The sequence below is a fragment of the Propithecus coquereli genome, unplaced genomic scaffold (genome assembly GCF_000956105.1).
Source record: "Propithecus coquereli isolate 6110/MARCELLA unplaced genomic scaffold, Pcoq_1.0 Scaffold563, whole genome shotgun sequence".
Taxonomy (NCBI): domain Eukaryota; kingdom Metazoa; phylum Chordata; class Mammalia; order Primates; family Indriidae; genus Propithecus; species Propithecus coquereli.
In genome coordinates, this window is record NW_012151541.1 from 209,468 (window position 1) to 228,624 (window position 19,157).

Genomic DNA, 19,157 nt, shown 5'->3' on the forward strand with positions numbered 1-19,157 from the left:
CCAGAAATATTCCACATGTACAGAAACATCTGTGCATTTATGCTTTCCCTTTAGAAAACATGGCTCATATACCACATTTTTTTTCATTTAATAGTGTATCTTGGAGATTTTCCTTTTAGTACATATCAATCTGCCCCTTCTTTCTTTTGGCTATATAGCATTCCACTGGATAGCCATGATTTCATTTACTCAACCAGTCCCTTTTTGATGGTCCCTGACATTGTTTCCAATTTTGTGCCGCCATTCACAATGCAGTAATGAATGCAGACATAGGTATATCTGTAGAATAAAGTCTTGGAAAGGAACCAATAAGTCAAAGGGTATATTTAAAATTCTTTCTGATACTGCCCAACCAACAATGTATGAGGCTTCTTGCTGCCCTGTACCCTGAGAATGCAATGTATTAGCAAATGTTTTTATCTAATATGTGAAAAATGATTACACACTGTAGTTGTAATTTAATTTGTCTTTCTCTATTATAAGTGAGATCAGGCATCATTTATTTCCTAGGTTCATACATTTGTATGTTGCAATTAAGTCTTCGTGGTTGTTTGTTTGTTGGAAATAACAGTTCATGCTCTTTGCTTACTTTTTGTTTTGGATTACTAATCTTTTTTGACTTTTTGTTGGCTGTGTGAACTTATCTATAAAGGAAATTAGACCTTTCTTATGTGCTGCAATTATTTTTCCCAGTTCATCTTTTGGCTTTATGAGATTTTTTTTAACCATGTAGAACTTTTAAAATTTATCAATCTTTTCTTATATAGCTTCCAAATTTTGTCATGCTTAGATTATATCAACGTTTTAAAAAAAATACTCGAATGTTTTATTTTAATATTTTATAGTTTTGTTTTATACATATGTATTTTAATCAATATAAAATCTACTTTCCTATAAGGAGAAAGTTGGGATCCAATTTAATTTTTTCCCAAATGGCTACGCAGTTGTCTCAAAACCACTTATTGAAAAATCCATTTCTCTCTCCCATCCTACCAATTTGAAATGCCATAGTTTACTCAATGCCAAATTCCTGTGTGTATTTAGATCCACTTCTGAATTCTCTATCCTGTTTTTCTGGACTCTATTTATAATTTGGAGATGGAAAAAACAAATCTAGGGAGCAACCCTGCAGTATCATAAAGAAAAGGAAATAATAGGAAATGGCCTTTGAGAGGCTAGAGGCAGTGTTCATACAAATTGGAACGAAAAATCACTCTCTCTGATGACTGTAAGTCCAATATTCCATGGGACTTTACCCGGCACTTTGCCTTTTGCTTGTAAACAGTTTATAAATTTAAATGTAAGCCTTTTATTAAAATGTAACATACATACAGAAATGACCACAACTCTTAAGTATCCAGCTTAAAGAATTTTCACAAAGTAAACAAAACCATGCAACCAGCACCCAGATAAAGAAACAGACCACACCGGCACTCCAGAAGCCCCTTCGAGTCCCCTTCCAGTCATTACCCTCCCCCCAGGGTGACCAAGATCCTGATTACTATCACCATAGATGGGTTCTGCCTGTTTTGACATTTCACATAAATGAAATCGTATACTATGTACTCCTGTTTCATGCTTCTTTCACTCTTATGATTAGGAGACTGATCTGTGTTGTTCTATGTAGTTCTAATTCATATATTCTCCTTATACACAGCAGTGTTCCACTGTATGGATATACTGCAATTTATGTTTATTCATTCTGCTTCTGATGAGCATCTTGATAGCTGTTTGGGTCTTACAATGAACACTGCACTAAGAGCATCCTTGTATGTCTTTTAGTCATCCTAAGAATTTTAGCCTTACTAAATCCTTTTGTTTTAGGTATGTCTCTTGTATACGACAGAGTTGTGTTTTTGCCGGAAAGCCAATCTGAAAATATTTTCCTTTTATTAGGGAGTTTCAGTTCATTTGTATCGTTACATTACTGATGTATTCAGTCTTGAATCTGACATATTATTTTACATTATTTTTGCTGTTTCTATTATGTTATATTCACTCTGTGATTTGTTTTCTTTGCTTTTTTTTTCCATTTAGGGAAATTTGTCTTTTTGTCTAGTGGTTATCTTTATACTAATACTTTTTATGATGTCCTCAGCTGCCTCTTACCTTTATGTACTCTCCTACTATTTGGCTTGTCAGCTTTTAATGACTCCTTTAACACTCACTTATTTATTAATTTTGTGACAATCTTATTCTTTTTTTTTTTTTTTTTTTGTTGTCTGGGCTAGAGTGCCGTGGCGTCATCCTAGCTCACAGCAACCTCAAACTCCTGGGCTCAAGCGATCCTCCTGCCTCAGCCTCCCGAGTAGCTGGGACTACAGGCATGCACCATCATGCCCGGCTAATTTTTTCTATATATTTTTAGTTGTCCAATTAATTTCTTTCTATTTTTAGTAGAGACGGGGTCTCACTCTTGCCCAGGCTGGTTTCGAACTCCTGAGCTCAAACAATCCGCCCGCCTCGGCCTCCCAGAGAGCTAGGATTACAGGCGTGAGCCAGACAATCTTATTCTATTCTCCCCTTTCTACCTTCTTCCTCCCTTCTCCCATTTTTATTTGCTTTATTTCTATTTTTCAGAACACATACAATCTACACACATTATTCTTCCACTCTTATCCTTACCTTTGCTTTACTCATTACATCTATCTTAAAATATATTCCATGTTCATCATCAGCCCTTTTGTTAAAATTTTCCCAAGTCATATTCGCATAGAAGAACTTGTCACCTTCAATTTTAAACAGTATGTTCATTGTGCATATAATTTTATTCGGGCATTATTTTCTTTATTTTGAAGATATGAATCCACTTTTTATTCTGGCTTCCTTTTTTTTTCTATTGAGAATTCATCTTTCACTCTTATTGATTCTCCATTAAAGTTAAATGTCCTTTTTTCTCTGGTTGCTTTTAAATTTTTCTCCTTGTTTTTCAATCTTTTACTACCACGTGCCTAGGCCTGGTTGTCTGGATTTATCCTGCGTAGGTTCAAAGTGCTGCTTGAATCTGTAGTTTGATATCTTTGTAGTTTTGGGAAACACTCAACATTACCTCTTTAAATACTCCTTCTATCTTTGTCTCTCTGTCCTCTCCTTCTGGGCCTCCAATTGCTAATGCATTAGATCTTTTCTATGTGTGGTTCCTTATATCTCTAATATCTTTTCTCTATTTTTAAAAATAATTTTGGTCTCTGTGTTTCCTTTTGGATATTTTCTTTTAATATAGCACATGTTTACTAATTCTTTATTCAGTTATATCCACTCCACATAAAACCCGTCTACTAAATTCTTACTTTAACTTATTATACTTTTTAGTTTTATACTTGACATTTTATTCAGTTTTTAGTTTCCAGTTCTCTGCCAAAATTATCAATCTTATTTTTATCTTACCCTTAAACATATTTTGCAAAATTATTTTTTAATCCATATCTGATAATACCATTATCTGGATCCTCTGCGGATCTGTTTCTATTGTCTATTATGTCTCTTAGTTTCAAATCATATTGTCATGTTACCTCTTCTATCTGGCTATTTTTGATTGCATACTGGGCATTTTATATGAAAAATTATAGAAGTTATAAAAATAATTTAAGATGTCTCCAAAGAGGATTTTTCTCTACTTCTGAAATGTGAAACTGGCCATCAGTCAAGATCCTCAACCCAATCAGGGAGTAAGAGGATATGAAGCTAGGTCTCAGTTCCCATGAGGGGTAGTCAATTTCCCGTTGATGCTTAATCCTAAAGTTCAGCCCTTCAGAGTATCAACCCAAAGCCAAAGATCTTTACCAAGGCCCACCCTCCTTGGCAAACACTAAATTCCATTTTGAACCCCTGGCCCCATAAATGTATAAAAGTTTTGTTAGCTTTCTAGCCTCTCAGCTGCCTCATTCAGAATCAGAAGATGCCCCTAGGGGAAATATGTCCCAATGCTACTTTGAGTTTCCTTGTTTTCCAAGATCTTGGCCCCATAATATCTTACTGCCTTGTTAGTTCTCCAGTGACTTCAAAATGATTTATAAAATTCTGTCGAACTTTTAGGTTGTTCCATATGGAATTACCTTGTCCATGATATCCAGAAGAATTCCAATGTTCTGGAGTTGGGACAAGCATAGTTGGCGAAACGGCTTGATAATGTCATTAGGGATGCAGGGCTCTATCTATTATTCTTCAGTGAGTTTACACAGCCCCTTATGTCACAAGATGGCAGCTGAACTTCCAGGCATCTCATCATATGATAAGCAATAAAAAGCATAGAGTATGAAAGAAATGGGACATGACAGCCTGGTCTGTGTTCTTTTCCATATATTTTTAATAAACAAGAATTTGTTCTTTGGGTTCTTTCTGCCCTATTCATAATAATTTGCCTTCTCTTTTATTATACTAGCAGCAACTTTGAACAAGTCACATAGCTTCTCTAAGTCTTTAGTTTCTGTTGAATGAGTAACCTGTACTAGATGATCTCTAAGCTCCTTCCAATTCAAACATTCTTAGATTCTATTAACTCGCTTATTTTCTCATTATTTTTAGGAGAAAAGTAGAAAGAAATAGGAGTATTCACTTATTTAACAGGCAAGAACTTAAGTCTTAAGTCCAGAGCTTTATCCCTTGGATAGCAGAGGTCTCAATTTAAGTTAAACCATTATACTAATACCTAGGTTTAAAAATTAAACTGGAGAGAAAGAAATATATTCCCTTTATGAAGAATAATTCTAGGTCTTGTTATAATGTTTTCCTAATGCCTTTAAATTATGCTTAGATTTATAATAATTCAATTTGCACACAACTTTTAAGAACGTCCATACGCTCTTTTGTTCATGCTTAAGGACTATTATGTTCCTGAAATAGACCAACACTCCTTGGGTTTCCTATCACCAAGAATATCAGACATTCCATTTCTCTTGGTATTTCTCTCACCACCCTTCTATGACTTTAGGGGCAATTTTCTAAGTGCTTCTCAAACCCAAATCTTCAGCTATTAGTGAGTATTCAAAGAAAACACCTTTAAACCTCTAGCTTGAATTTTTATATATTTAATTCTTTAGAGGGGGAATGTTGAGAGATTCCATATAGTTGCTTAAAAGAAATATGAAAATATTCCTTATTTTTCTCCACCCTTCCTCACATTCCTCATAACCAACCACCCTCCCAAAAGGGGGGCATAATTTGCCTACATTATGCCAAATATTTCAGCTTTTATTTTCACCATGGAAAAAGCATTAAACTCAGCTGAATTATTCATGAGACCCTAGGTAACATGATCGTTGTTTTTGGCCTTCAGCTTCGATATTTTCAGCCTTGCAACTCATTTTAGGGTTTCTGAATGGGGCTAACAAGGGACTTTGCTATACACATCATTAAACTGTTGGCATGTGTCCTGGCACAGAAATTTACACTGTATCAATACACCCATATATTTGCAAGGATGCATGTGTCTTCAATGCTGGGATATCCATTTTTCCTACTTCCCTGGAGTTTCATCCAGATCGGATTTTCAGGGTATGTGCCAACATGCAATGACTAAAATATTGAAGACAGAAAAAAACATCTCAGCTCCAGTTTGGAGATTCTCAATCTTTCTCCAGAGACTGGCTTGACTGATGAAGGGCAAATATCACCATGTCCAAGCCTCTGGATTCCTTCATTGCAGTTGTAAAAGCATTTTTCTGAGTTTGAACACAGAATTGTGCAGTCCATACTCTCACAGTGCCCCAAGTTTTTGAATGAGTTGGTTTATCCTTATAACTGTCATTTAAACATGCTTCTTCTCTTGACCTTCCCCATGCTCATTGCTTTGGTTTGCCCCAAAGAAAAGGAAGAAAAGAAAAGCAGATAAAGCTCTCTATCCCCTATTATAATTCCCAAGCACCACTTTTCTCACTGTTCCCATCAAGCCGGAATAGGTGCTGCCCACTTTTGTACCAAGAGATCTCCTATGCTCATACAATGTAAATCATCTTTGCCAGCTGGCAATGGGACCCTCAACAATTGGATGAGCTCCATCCCTATACTTTTTCCAGAAAATCATAACCAGTCTCGAAGCTTTCATTGGAGTCATTTAAGCAAGATTTAAGGAAATAGTTCATCATTCTATTTCTTTCCAAAATCATATTAGACAAGATATAAGGATTATGCATCCATTTCCAATCGCCTTTTCCCCAGTATAAGAGCCAAGTTAACACAACTTAACTGGACCAGTACCCATTAAGCAACTGGATCTCAGGACAATGTGACTGCTGAAGATGGATACCCTCAGGGAGGGGCTTAACACAGCACATAAACAAAGCTCCAATTTAATCTCCCACTAAACCCAGTGGGATACTAATGAGTTTTCAAAGATGCAAAGCAAACTAATATCATTCTTGGCTGTCATTTATTTTGGAGTGTAGTAGGTATTAAATTTTGCCACAATGTTACCAAGTAACACAACATGTTTCTCTCTTGCCTACAGTGTTATCTCCTTTCCAAGGCCTAAGACAGTACTGTGGAAATACTCAGTCTTAAGACGTATAGGGAAATATGAAAGAACATTAACAAGGATCATGGGGGATTCCCATTTCCATCCCATGACCTGTTTGCTTTTTGGAGACTCTTCTATTGCATGACCTTATTTATTTTCTTTCATAGCACTTATCTCAATTTGTAATTATCTTTATTTGTTTACTTAAATTTATCGTCTGTCTCCCTCATATAATATAAGCTACATTAGAGAGGAGACTTTGCCTGTCTTGTTCATTATTATATCCCCAACTTAACAGTGCCCAATACACAGTTAAGCAATCAATAAATATGTATTAAATGACTATTAAAGCATCAGGATGGGCTGGGTTCTGCAACAGTAACAAACAACCCCCAAAACTTCAGTGGCTTAACACAACAAAAGCTTATTTCTTGTTTACGCTGTATGTCCAACAAGAGTCAGAAAGGATAAATCTGTTCATCATTGTAGTTCGAGAACTCAGACTGACAGAAGTTTCACCTGGTCACAAACTTTCAATATCACCAAGGCAAGAGAAGGAGTACTCCTGTACTAAACTGTCTATGCTGGCAATTGCTTCTGCCCAGAAGCGCCGTGTATGGCCACATTTTACTTGCCGAAGCAAGTGGAATGGCTACCCCTAACTTTACAGGGAAGGAGAGGATTAGATGTGAGTGAGCATTGTGGAAAGAATTAAATAGCAAATCTGGAACCATGATGTTGTAAGGGGTTTTACTTGGTCCAGTCGTCTGTTTCTGGGCAAGGTTGCAATTAGAAGATAACAGACAACAGGAGATGTACTAAAGCAGCGGTCCCTCACCTTTTTGGCCCCAAGGACTGGTTTCATGGAAGACAATTTTTCCACGGATGGAGGCAGGGGGCGACAGGGGAAGTGGAGCTCAGGCGGTGATGCAAGTGATGGGGAGCGGCTGTAAATACAGATGAAGTTTTGCTTACTCACCCACTGCTCACCTCCTGCTGTGCAGCCCGGTTCCTAACAGGCCACAGACCATACCAGGGGTTAGGGACCACAGTACTAAAGAATCAAACTAACAATGGACATTATGTATATTCTACCAAAAAGCTTTTCAAAATCAGTAATCAAGAAGCACTACCAGAAGAGTCTTTATAAAAATATATATGTATGTGTGTATATATATTTATATATATATGTGTGTGTCTTAATTGCCCAGTCAAGATGAAATACCTATATTCATTATGTCATTAACTTTAGGAACAAAGTAAATGATTAAGGTGTACTCTGTATTCATGCTCCCTGTAATTAAATCCTGTTTGGAAACTAAACCAATTGCAGAAGAACATACAACAGTTTGATGTCATGTTTTCAGATGACAAAAAAAAAGAAAAAAACAGCTCACTGAAATCCCATTTATACATTCATTTTTTACCCAAGTAATACATGTGAACAAAAGCAATAAACTAGTGGCAGCATTTAGGCCCACCAAGACACATCCACCCATTACCTCAGAAGCCTGCATATCATTCTGACTCATGTTTGGAACTTTCTCTACAGCACATCTCTCGGTATTTCCTGCAGATACAGAGTGAGCAAGATTTCATTTCTGCCAGACGAGCCTTTTTTTATCTCCACCAGTCAGTCTCTTACAGTGAGATAACCTCCAGTCACAACTCTCCCTCCAAATGAATTCCCAAGTTGCCATGGTAACTAACACCTTCCTCCAATACTGTCAATATGCTTCCCAACCCTAAAGGCAGCCCTCTTGATTCACTGCCAGAAGTACCAATCTCCTCATGCAAGAAAGAGCACCTGCCTTTGCTCGACAGCTATAAATGAGACCCTTTAGAAGACTCTCTGCTAATAACAGTAGCAGCTACCACCTATTAAGAGCCAACTTTATATCTATTATCTTATTTAATATTGCAAAAAAAACACTGCATGGTAGATATTCTCCTTATTTTACAGGATAAAATAATTACAAATCACAGGTTACATATTTGGACAAGGAGCAGAACCAAGATCTGAACACAGAATTGTCTGACCAGATTATCTCTGAGGCTTCCTCCATCCACACAAAACCTTTTCCAGCTCAGAAGAGTAACCTTATATGTTTGTTCTCTCAGCCTATCCCTGCTCCTTTTCCAAAAGGGCTTTCTACATTTCAAGATAATTTAGTTTGCTTTAATATCAACATGATGCTGCTCTAACTCCAACAGGCACTTTAAGGTGTGTTAATGCTGATTAAATATTAAGAAAGAAAAGACTTCATTCTCCTGCTGTTTATCTCCAAAGACTTTGGTGGGGAAGAGATAATGAGTGTTAAGTGTTTTGTACTGAGGATGAATGTACAGGATCAATTCCTAGCAGATGTTAAGGCATCCACAATGTGACCAGGTGCCAAAGAATGTCCCTAAGGGTGGGACTACAGCCAAGTCTCCTGGATTTGCTTCCTTAGGCCCCTTCAAAGCCTGCCCCACGTCCCCACCCCTAAGACCCACACCCTCACTGTTTGCCCCTAAACACAAATGGAGAGACACACAAAGCAAGCACTGTACTTACTTCTTAACTGATCCGTCCCCTCCCCCATCCCCAACACACAGGGAGACTTTATGTTAGCCTTGTAAATAAGGGTGAAAAACTTATTTACAGTTATTTTTCCAGTCTGCCTTTTTTTAACCACTCACCTGGCAGCAACTGTTATTCCCCTGGCCAGCAGCTATTTGTAAAACTGGTCTGCCTCCCTATTTTCACACCAAAGATACTAATTCGTTAGTAAAAGTATTCTAAATAAGACAAATAGCAAGTCACCCACAATTTCCACCCACTCCACAAAGGCACACAAACAAGAGAATTAACCCAATTTGTTGTGTATAATAAACAGGACACTTTACTCACCACAGAGCCCCAGAGGCTGGTACCGATGACTAATTCCTAGTGGTAATGGCTATAATGGCCCAGTTCCCTATTTTATAACTATGTGCTGAAATTCGTAAGGTGCTCCTCCCCCACCCCCATCTTCCTCTGCATACTTCTGCACATCAATCCATTAAGAATCTGAAGTGTAATTTATCTTATTCACTATTATCCTGTTAAATTGCTCTACAGCTGCGATGGCAGTAATTGCAGTGATCAGTGATTCAGACTTCTTGAGCAAAGGGACTTAAGTAGGTTTCATTATTAAAATTTCCAAAGGTTTTATTATTAAAATAAACCTGAAATAGAGCAGTATGCCTCCATGGGGCAGGCATGCTAATGATTCTTAAGTTATGAAGGGATGTCGGTCTCATCATCCATGTTTCACTAGTGAATACGAGTAATTGGGAATTTATCAACCAATAAAACCAACCAGCATTCTAAGAATGAAGAATAATAAGTTTAGTTTAAGTAGTGTATGCAGTGCTGTGCAACCCTTTAAAAAGCTGCCTTTGTTCACTGAGGTATTGCTTGTAATAGTAAATGCTGGAAGCAACACCACATGTCCATTTGTAAGGAAATGGTTTAATAAACCAGGAGGTAGCACTGCACACAATGGAATACGATGCAGCTCCAATAAAAGAATGAGAAAGCTTTCTCTCTACCAACATGGAAAGAGTCCCAGGACATACTATTAAGGACAAAAAGCAGGTTTCAGAACAGGTTATATAACGAGCTACCTTTTGTGTAAAAGAGTAGGGGGGAATAAGAATATATATTCATATTTGCTTGTATTTACATAAAGAAACACCGGACAGATACATAAGAAACTATTAAGAGTGGCATACAATATGGGGCAGGCGTTTTACAGGGTGGACCAGAGAAAGGTGGAAATAATATTTTTCGACATATACCTTTCAAAATAATTGTTTCATGTTTTAAATTTATCTTTATTTACTACTAATTTCATTTGTGGAGGGAAGGCTGAGACTCCATTTCCTCCACTTTGAAACCAAGTAATCAGGCTTCAGACTTCTTACCTCTGCCTGCCAGAAGTCACTAACCTCAGGCCAGGAATAATTTAGGTCAGAGGAACAGCAAGACTAATACTCCACTGTCTCCTTAGGGAAGCAGAAAACTGATAAAACATGTGGGCCCCTAAAATGTGAGCATTATATGTGAGACTGGGTTAAAATGTCTTCTAGAAATGTACAAACAGCAGAGGTGTGACAATATCCTTAAAAATGGGGGTGGGGGTAGAGAGTGGTCCTCTTTCTCTGCACTCTTTACAATTTTGATTTCATTCTTGGATTTACGTGATGGACTTTTGTAAAGAGAGGAGATTTACATCCAAGTCCAGGATTACAACTATTTCAAGGCCACTTTCAACACAAGTGCTTTTTTAATGAATCACCTCTGTGGTTCCCCCTCCCCAGACAAGAAGAAAAAAGAGAAGAGGAAAGGGGCAGCAGCTATCGTCCCGTGCAAGTCAGGCACAAGTCGGGGGTTTATCTGGCTTCGTGGGTTAAAAGAATTGGCACCAAAATGAATAAAATTAAGCTATTTGTTTAACCCTAGTGTCAGAGAATTCTTGCTCCAACAACACACCAAGGACAACTAGACCTTCCTACCTATCCATAGCCTCAACTAGATAAACACAAACATGAACCAACTGCAGAGTCATTAATAAAAGGCCACAAATGTCCCAATGTTAGTAGGGAGTTGGAGAGGAAAGAAGCCCCCAGAGCTGCCCCAGTTATCCCACTTAAGAGAAGAAGGCTGGCAGCCAGAGAGCAGTTAAGGCAAGCCCAGATTCATCTGAGCCCATCAGCCCCTGCAGAAAAAGTATTCTATAGTCATGGAATGACCAGACTAATGGATGCGAACTATCCATACAGCTAGTTTAGCTTTGCTTCCTCTCTAGATCCAAACTGTGTCAGATATAAATGCCATATGAGATCTATCCCTGCCCTATTCATCATATACCCTCCTTCGAGAGCCCACACCAGCTGATGACTCCAGAATTCCTGTCATTGCCAGTCCAGAACTCATGCCACTGAGCTCCAGACCTATTTTCCCAACTACATTTTAGACATCTTTACCTGGATGTCCTGGGTGTCCCATGTCCAAAGATGAATTCCTTTTCCCTGGCAACATATGTTCACTCTATCTCCTCTTTCTCTGTCTCAGTTAGTGGCACTGCCATGCACCAAGATACCCAAACCAGAAACCCAAAGGGCATCCTACATTCCTCCTTCTCTGCCTTATCCCTATTTCCATTCATCTAGTCAACAATAAGCTGTATTGACTGTTTTACCTCCTAAATATCTCTCAAAACAAGGCCGGGAGCGGTGGCCCGTAATCCTAGCACTCTGGGAGGCCGAGGCCGGTGGATCGTTTGAGCTCAGGAGTTCGAGACCAGCCTGAGCAAGAGCGAGACCCCGTCTCTACTAAAAATAGAAAGAAAGTGGCCAAAACAACTAAAAAAATAGAAAAAATTAGCTGGGCATGGTGGCACGTGCCTGTAGTCCCAGCTATCTGGGAGGCTGAGGCAGGAGGATCGCTTGAGCCCAGGAGTTTGAGGTTGCTGTGAGCTAGGCTGACGCCACGGCACTCTAGCCCAGGCAAGAGAGAGACTCTGTCTCAAAAAAAAAAAACCTTATTTACCCTTCATTTTCACTCACATCACCTTATTCAATATCTCGTCATTCATTCAACAATATTTAATGAGTATAGATCATAGTTAGGTGCTTCTAAGCAGAATAAAATCAATGTGATCCAGTCTTTCTGGTGTCTCAATATCAAATTATTTCTTATTTGAACTACTCAGATATACTCTTGCCTCCTACCATTCATTCTCTAAATACCACCTAGAATGTCTCCTCAAAACTTAAATTAGATAATTTAATTCAGGGATCAGCAAATTTTTTTGATAAAAGACACATAATAAATATTTTAGGCTTCTGGGCCATATGCTCTCTGTCCAAACTACTCAACTCTGCTCTTGTAACATTAAAAACAGCCACAGATAATATACAAACCAATGGGTGTGACTGTGTTCCAGTATGGCTTATTGACAAAAATAGGCAGCAGGCCAGATTTGACCCATGGGCTGTAGCTTGTTGACCCCTAGTTTAATTAATTGCACTGCTTCTAATTCCATTGAAATTAACCCAGATTCCTTCCTATGGCCTCAAAGGCCCTCCATCCTCATCTGAGTACCACTTGCTCCTCTATATTCCCCTATGCTTCAGCCAACATGACCAACCTCACAGTGCTTAAACACTATGCCAAGTCCATTCCCATCTCAGGGTCCCTGCACTTGCTATTCTCCCCATCAGGATCACTCTTCCTCAGACATTCTCAAAGCTGCTTCAGCTCAAACGTCACCTCCTCAGAGATGCCTTCACTGCCCACCCCAGTGGGTCGGTACTCATCCCTATATACAAATATTCTAACTTCCATGGTTCTATTATTTTCTTGAAATTACTTATCTCTATCTGAAAAATATCATTTCTTGCATGTATATAGTCTATCTCCCTGACCACCATACCACCACTAGAACATAAGCTCCCTGAGGGCAGAGACTATCTGACTTGTTCACTCTTAGGTTGCCAGCACAAAGACCTATGCCTGGCACTTGGCAGTGGCTCAATAAATATCTGTTGTCTGAACTGTTATTGCCTCTAGTCTCACCCCCTCCAACCTACTAGTATCCTCACTGCCACCAGTGACCTTTCTGAAATACAAATGGATCATGTCATTGTTCTGCTCAAAATATTTCCATGGCTCCCTACAGGCTTTAGGATACAAATGCAAATTATGTAGCAAGACCATTATAGCTCTTATCACACTTTCTCAAGCTGTCCCAGTAATAGACTGTGCACTTTAGGTGGCAAGGACCAAGTCTTGTTTATCTTTTTGTCTCAGGTGCTCAGCACAGTACCAAGAACACTATTGGTGCTCCATGAATATAAAATCAAAGCAATCAATCAACAGCAGTATAATAACTAGCACAACGCAAAATTCTAAATTCAATAACTCAATAAATACCAAATTCAAAGGCAATGAAGCAAGATTTTGCACAAGACTCTTCCTTTCCTTTCTTTGGAAGCAACCCCAGTAGGGGCTATGCATATAACTCTGAATTGGACTTTGGATTTGGTCACCCAGATTCTACCTGGCAAGTAGTCACTCAGCTCTTTCTAAAAGAATGGTGGGCGGAGGCAGGGAGAGAGGTAATGCAAATCTATCATGTGGTTTCCTGTGAGCAACTCCGGTAAAAGGGTTAGGAAAGGAGACATAATACACAGACTAAAATGCAACTTAGGGATTCTCCATGGGTTCCAAGTACCTGTATTCTCTCTGTCATCTATTACCAAAGAGAAACCAATGCTAGCTGTTTTGCTATATAAAATAACCCAAGAGGTTCAGGGAATTTCTCCAGAACTGCCTCACCAGTAGAATGGAAATTGTTACTTCTAGAAGAATTTCCATTAGCCCTGTGAAATCCTTCAACGTTCATTAAGGCCAAAGAGTATTCACCTAATTCAGTCTGATGGGTATGAGAATAGAGTCTTTAGGGAATACAGCTCCCAAATTGTTCAGCTGGGAAGTGAGGAGGGAATTTATTACTCAAAATCAATGGAGAATGAAAAGAGGCCAACGCAGAATGTCATTACTCTCTTTCTTGGGTGGAGGATTGAGTTCCAGAGTCACTCTGTTACCTTTACATGACCTCCTTACTTAGCATCTAAAAGCTTCCGGTGTTGGGTGCAGCCAGCTAGGTTCTCTTCTAATGTAACAGAATCTGCTTCAGCTAAGCTTATGCAGAGGCATCTCCAGGCTCCAGAAATGATAGGCTATAAATTACTGGATCTCCTATTTGCAAATGAAGTGTAAGTTACTGCAGTCCTGAATGACCACTCTGCATGCTACTCAGCATTGCCTGAAGTAAATCTGACTAAAGGACTGGAGTACAAGGCAGAGCTAGGTCTGGGATTAACTCACTTGAGCCTAGCTCCTCGCTACTCACTCTGGGTCCAATCCCAGAGCCCAAGTAGAGGATAAGGGAATAGGGCTCCTGGGTTTTTCCCTAAGGTCTGCATCTCTTCACATTTGTTATCTCCCTGTGAATTAGCTAAACAGGCTAAAGTAAAATAACTAAATGATTAAACCCTATATAGAGAATCTCCAGTGGTTCACAAAACTGCATTCAAGACAGCTACATAGTCGACCTTGAGGATGACTAATTGATGAACGAGTGATCAACCAGATTTAGGACCATTCAAAATTCCAGTCAAGGATCTGCCAATATCAACAGGGAGCCAAGAACAAACCATTCAAATGGGCCTCTTTACAAAGCCATCTCCTCATATTCTTCTATTTAACAAAACTGTAGTCCATTATCTATCTTGAAAGCCCTTTGCTAATGGTACAAAGCCAGAGCATGCCACTCCTTGGCAGGAAATCAACAGGATGACCTACTAAACACCACTCTGAAGATGCTGAGAACTGTGAATTACAAAAGGAAAGAAAAGATTGAGAATTAGTCAGCCAGGTATATGCTGTGCCAAAAGTACACTACAACTTCCCCACCCCAAACCTACCTAATCCTAGCTTAGCTGATGCCAACCCGATGAGATAGGCCTATAGGCTCTCAAACTAAGACAGGAACTCCTGAGCTGGGTTCTTTAGAACTCAGGAAGCAGCAGTAAATCTTTAAAGATCAGATAAGATCTTGATGAGGTGAGGGAGGGCTTCAGATGAATGGAATTCTGGTAGAACACAGGGCCCAAAGAGGCAGAAGTTAACCGGAGCACAAGTAGAGCCTTGCTTACTAGAATATTTGGTGTGGGTTGGGGCAACTATTGTAACCTGAGAAATTGGCCCCAGTGAGGTCAGGTTGGCAGTCCAAGGCACATGGATAGGGCTAGCAAAATTCAGGGTGACTGAAGCAAAATTATCAGAACCAGGAAGACCACATCAGTGGGTAGAGCACAAATTTCTCAAGAGATGAATCTTTATAAGAGTAAGGCAGAACTACACAGTGGTTTCTGGAGATGTGTTGATTCCCAGCAAGAGCTTCATGCTGGATCTGAGCAGGGATGCAGGCTATAGTACCAGGAGAGGCGGTTCACAAAAGTAATTCGACCCTAGAGCCCAGACTGTATTCCCTACTAAAAGGAATCAAGGCTCCCTGGAGAAATGGCTGATTCCATGTCTGGTGCAGGATATAGAGCCTGGAACATCTTGTTGTACCAGAAAGCAAAGAAGTTATCAAAGTCCAATGGGGTCATGTCAAAAGTTACATGGGAGTCAACTTGAAGGGACACTTACTGACCTGAAGATGAGACAATGTGAGCATCCAAAACAAGTAATACATAATGACCTAAAATGAGCCAAAACACATCAAATGCATAATAATCCATGAGTTCATAATGATAATTCAGAAAAAAAACAAAAATATTATTAGTCACTAGTGGAGGTTACTAGGTCACTAACTCGTTATTCTGAAAAGTGACTTAAAAAGGGAGGTGGGGGCCGGGCACGGTGGCTCATGCCTGTAATCCTAGCACTTTGGGAGGCCGAGGCATGCAGATTGTTTGAGCTCAGGAGTTCGAGACCAGCCTGAGCAAGAGCGAGACCCCATCTCTACTAAAAATAGAAAAAAATTAATCGGACAAGTGACTTAAAAAGGGAGGTGGGGGCCGGGCACGGTGGCTCACGCCTGTAATCCTAGCTCTCTGGGAGGCCGAGGCATGCAGATTGTTTGAGCTCAGGAGTTCGAAACCAGCCTGAGCAAGAGCGAGATCCCGTCTCTACTAAAAATAGAAAGAAATTAATCGGACAACTAAAAATATACAGAAAAAATTAGCCAGGCATGGTGGCACATGCCTGTAGTCCCAGCTACTCAGGAGGCTGAGGCAGTAGGATCGCTTGAGCCCAGGAGTTTGAGGTTGCTGTGAGCTAGGATGATGCAATGGCACTCTAGCCCAGGCAACACAGTAAGACTCTATCTCAAAAAAAAAAGGGAGGTGGGGTGGGGAACTAGGTATTTATCCACTCTTTCCTGCACAAAAGTAAATGTTGGGGGTGGCGGTTAGAGCAAATAAAACAAATTTTGGAAAAATGGGGATAGTTACTTAATCTGGGTTGAGTACATGGAAGTTCATTACATTTTTTGTGAGTATATTGGAACCCCCTCCTCCCCTTACTCCTACCAAAAAAAAAAAAGCAAGACAGAACCTGAGCCAAGCCACTTAGAGTTTAGGCAAGGTCTCTGCCTGCAAGAAAGACAAAGATATGAGGTGCAATTTTAGCCTTGATGGGCTGAGCCAACTGGAGGGATACAGAGAGGTGCTAAGTTGCAGGGGCATCAGTGTTGTCTAACACTTGATCTAGAATTCTAGAACCCAGGTCTGGTTGGTTACATGGTTTACTAGGTTGTGGATATGAGGCTTCCTAGAGAACTTACTTTTCAGCCATAATTGGCTTAGGAACTGTAAAAGGGCCTGGTATTAAAATTGGAGCCTGTCTTACTCCATTTATACTGCTATAACAGAATGCCACAGACTGGGTAATCTACAAAGAAAAAGAACTTATTTCTTGTAGTTCTGGAGGCTATGAAATCCAAAGTCAAGGGTCCTGCATGTGGTGAGGGCCTTCTTGTTGCATCATCGCGTGGTGGAAGGTGGAAGAGCAAGAGAGCAAGAGAGAAGGGCAAGAGGGGGCTAAACTCTCCTTCACCACAAGCCCACTCTCACGATAACTGACCTATTCCCACAATAATGACATTAATCCATTCATGAGGGCAGAGCCCTCGTGACCTAATCACCTCTTAGTAAGCCCCCCCTCCAACAACGTTGCATTGGGAATTACGTTTGAACACGTGAACTTCGGAGGACACTTTTGAACCATAGCAGAGCCCCTATGTAAATTCAACCAAGAGAAGCTGGGGAAATCGAAGGCATGAGAAAGGTGGCAAGGACTAGCAGAGAAGCATACACAGGTTAAGGGAAAAAATGACAATGAATCATATAGTCCAGATTACTTTATCGAAAGCACCCAAAAAAGATCTCATCATTCCCCCAAACTCACCTCCATCCACATCTAAAGAGCCACACACAGCACCAGCAAAGGCAGCAGAATGCGGACAGCATTCTCAGCAGACTAGCTGTGAGTATCCAGACAGACATCCAACCTCGACAGCTCCAGAACAGCCCCTCCCTAACCACCACTCAAGTAACCAGCTGGGAAAGTATTCAGAAAACCCACATCCTGACACACCATTGCCAAACAACTTAAACAGCAAAGAACAACCCATCTAAACAGCAATACTGACTGCCAGGAAAAGTTTTTCAGGGACAATGAGTAAAGGAAAAGCAGATTCCTTGGGGTCCACCAAGACCCAGTCTCTTAGCTTTAGCACTTACAAATGCAGAATCCATACACCTCTGGGCCCTGTGGAGCTCCAGGAGGCAAGTTGTCTCCCTCCATCTCCTCAAAGATAAATGAGCAGGCAATCTGGCCAGAAAACCACTCAGGGCATTACTCTTTAAAGAATCTTTATAGGGTCAAAGAGGAATGGGTCTACAGGCTATGTGTATTCCCTACTGATTCTGGGGATGATGTCAGAATCCCTTTCCAGATGTGCTTAACACTTTGTGGTCACTTGTATTCCTGCCACTGAGCGTCAGTGCTTTGCTAATTTGAACTGATTCCAAGTCTGGCTGACCCCAACTCCCTGGATCTGGTTACCATTAGCTGAGATTGTCATCCATACTATACCCTTTCAAAGAGTCCTAAAAACAGCTCTTCAGTTACTCTTCCAAGTAATAACATTTGCCAAAGAAACATGGATAATACAATTAGCATACTACCAACAGCAAAAAGTGGAGGGAGAGGAGAAACTAGGAAAATAATATATGGGCTCACATTTATTTATAAAGCTGAATTAATACCCTTTTGCTTGTGCCTAAATGAAGCGCCACTTTAAAAGCACCACTACTGGGAAAAAAAGAAAAAAAAGAAGGAAAGGAGGAAGCCCAAATCTCAAAGTATAACTTTTAGCATAGAAAATAAGAATTGATAAGAATTCCATTTCCTGCTTATTTATCCCACTGGCTGAAGATCTGCCTTTGTCTCTAAGGACCAGGGCATTCTGTATTTGATGGTGGAACCAAAGTCAGAATCCAGCATAATCCCCAACAAGTGAAAACATCAGGGTGAGTCCTCCTGACCTTGAGATTGCTTGTCTAGGTCTTTGATAAGGAAATATACAAGAACCAAGGGGAAAAGCCCCTTTTGCCATGCCAATTGTTTAAGCTCAGTTACTCAAAGCCCACCTTGTCCAGATCAAGGGCTCTCATGACTAATTGAGAGCCAGATCTGAAAATCACTCAGAGGGCTAAAGGTAACCTTACAAAACCTGAAAAGGGAAAATTCAGCTAGTGCTCAGAAACTCCACTTGCTCAGACTTAAAAGAAATCGTCTACAGAGTAACTCTTAGTTCCTAATTCTAGGCCTTATTGTTTTGCTGCATGTCTTAGGGCAGCAGTCCCCAACCTTTTTGGCACCAGGGACTGGTTTCATGGAAGACAATTTTTCCACGGATGGGAGGGAAGGAAGATGGTTTCCGGATGATTCAAGCACGTTACATTTATTATGCACTTTATTTCTATTATTATTACATTGTCACTTGCCACTCACTGATAGGGTTTTGATATGAGTCTGCAAACAACTGATCTATTATGGTCCTTGTACAGTCAAACCTTTCTGCTAATGATAATC

At 39.9% G+C, this 19,157-nt stretch overlaps 1 protein-coding gene across 1 annotated transcript in view; it reads right to left on the reverse strand.

Annotated features, from left to right (window-relative positions):
- SRGAP2 (SLIT-ROBO Rho GTPase activating protein 2) overlaps positions 1-19,157 on the reverse strand; it is a 226,279-nt gene that overhangs the window by 165,185 nt on the left and 41,937 nt on the right. The window lies entirely within an intron of this gene.